Below are 2,500 nucleotides of genomic sequence, written 5' to 3'. Positions count from 1 at the left end.
GGGGGGGGGGGGGGGGGGGGGGGGGGGGGGGGGGGGGGGGGGGGGGGGGGGGGGGGGGGGGGGGGGGGGGGGGGGGGGGGGGGGGGGGGGGGGGGGGGGGGGGGGGGGGGGGGGGGGGGGGGGGGGGGGGGGGGGGGGGGGGGGGGGGGGGGGGGGGGCGGGGGGGGGGGGGGGGGGGGGGGGGGGCGGGGGGGGGGGGGGGGGGGGGGGGGGGGGGGGGGGGGGGGGGGGGGGGGGGGGGGGGGGGGGGGGGGGGGGGGGGGGGGGGGGGGGGGGGGGGGGGGGGGGGGGGGGGGGGGGGGGGGGGGGGGGGGGGGGGGGGGGGGGGGGGGGGGGGGGGGGGGGGGGGGGGGGGGGGGGGGGGGGGGGGGGGGGGGGGGGGGGGGGGGGGGGGGGGGGGGGGGGGGGGGGGGGGGGGGGGGGGGGGGGGGGGGGGGGGGGGGGGGGGGGGGGGGGGGGGGGGGGGGGGGGGGGGGGGGGGGGGGGGGGGGGGGGGGGGGGGGGGGGGGGGGGGGGGGGGGGGGGGGGGGGGGGGGGGGGGGGGGGGGGGGGGGGGGGGGGGGGGGGGGGGGGGGGGGGGGGGGGGGGGGGGGGGGGGGGGGGGGGGGGGGGGGGGGGGGGGGGGGGGGGGGGGGGGGGGGGGGGGGGGGGGGGGGGGGGGGGGGGGGGGGGGGGGGGGGGGGGGGGGGGGGGGGGGGGGGGGGGGGGGGGGGGGGGGGGGGGGGGGGGGGGGGGGGGGGGGGGGGGGGGGGGGGGGGGGGGGGGGGGGGGGGGGGGGGGGGGGGGGGGGGGCGGGGGGGGGGGGGGGGGGGGGGGGGGGGGGGGGGGGGGGGGGGGGNGGGGGGGGGGGGGGGGGGGGGGGGGGGGGGGGGGGGGGGGGGGGGGGGGGGGGGGGGGGGGGGGGGGGGGGGGGGGGGGGGGGGGGGGGGGGGGGGGGGGGGGGGGGGGGGGGGGGGGGGGGGGGGGGGGGGGTGGGGGGGGGGGGGGGGGGGGGGGGGGGGGGGGGGGGGGGGGGGGGGGGGGGGGGGGGGGGGGGGGGGGGGGGGGGGGGGGGGGGGGGGGGGGGGGGGGGGGGGGGGGGGGGGGGGGGGGGGGGGGGGGGGGGGGGGGGGGGGGGGGGGGGGGGGGGGGGGGGGGGGGGGGGGGGGGGGGGGGGGGGGGGGGGGGGGGGGGGGGGGGGGGGGGGGGGGGCGGGGGGGGGGGGGGGGGGGGGGGGGGGGGGGGGGGGGGGGGGGGGGGGGGGGGGGGGGGGGGGGGGGGGGGGGGNGGGGGGGGGGGGGGGGGGGGGGGGGGGGGGGGGGGGGGGGGGGGGGGGGGGGGGGGGGGGGGGGGGGGGGGGGGGGGGGGGGGGGGGGGGGGGGGGGGGGGGGGGGGGGGGGGGGGGGGGGGGGGGGGGGGGGGGGGGGGGGGGGGGGGGGGGGGGGGGGGGGGGGGGGGGGGGGGGGGGGGGGGGGGGGGGGGGGGGGGGGGGGGGGGGGGGGGGGGGGGGGGGGGGGGGGGGGGGGGGGGGGGGGGGGGGGGGGGGGGGGGGGGGGGGGGGGGGGGGGGGGGGGGGGGGGGGGGGGGGGGGGGGGGGGGGGGGGGGGGGGGGGGGGGGGGGGGGGGGGGGGGGGGGGGGGGGGGGGGGGGGGGGGGGGGGGGGGGGGGGGGGGGGGGGGGGGGGGGGGGGGGGGGGGGGGGGGGGGGGGGGGGGGGGGGGGGGGGGGGGGGGGGGGGGGGGGGGGGGGGGGGGGGGGGGGGGGGGGGGGGGGGGGGGTGGGGGGGGGGGGGGGGGGGGGGGGGGGGGGGGGGGGGGGGGGGGGGGGGGGGGGGGGGGGGGGGGGGGGGGGGGGGGGGGGGGGGGGGGGGGGGGGGGGGGGGGGGGGGGGGGGGGGGGGGGGGGGGGGGGGGGGGGGGGGGGGGGGGGGGGGGGGGGGGGGGGGGGGGGGGGGGGGGGGGGGGGGGGGGGGGGGGGGGGGGGGGGGGGGGGGGGGGGGGGGGGGGGGGGGGGGGGGGGGGGGGGGGGGGGGGGGGGGGGGGGGGGGGGGGGGGGGGGGGGGGGGGGGGGGGGGGGGGGGGGGGGGGGGGGGGGGGGGGGGGGGGGGGGGGGGGGGGGGCGGGGGGGGGGGGGGGGGGGGGGGGGGGGGGGGGGGGGGGGGGGGGGGGGGGGGGGGGGGGGGGGGGGGGGGGGGGGGGGGGGGGGGGGGGGGGGGGGGGGGGGGGGGGGGGGGGGGGGGGGGGGGGGGGGGGGGGGGGGGGGGGGGGGGGGGGGGGGGGGGGGGGGGGGGGGGGGGGGGGGGGGGGGGGGGGGGGGGGGGGGGGGGGGGGGGGGGGGGGGGGGGGGGGGGGGGGGGGGGGGGGGGGGGGGGGGGGGGGGGGGGGGGGGGGGGGGGGGGGGGGGGGGGGGGGGGGGGGGGGGGGGGGGGGGGGGGGGGGGGGGGGGGGGGGGGGGGGGGGGGGGGGGGGGGGGGGGGGGGGGGGGGGGGGGGGGGGGGGGGGGGGGGGGGGGGGGGGGGGGGGG

The sequence above is a fragment of the Engraulis encrasicolus genome, chromosome 13 (genome assembly GCF_034702125.1).
Source record: "Engraulis encrasicolus isolate BLACKSEA-1 chromosome 13, IST_EnEncr_1.0, whole genome shotgun sequence".
NCBI lineage: Eukaryota > Metazoa > Chordata > Actinopteri > Clupeiformes > Engraulidae > Engraulis > Engraulis encrasicolus.
This window is presented reverse-complemented; position numbering follows the sequence as displayed.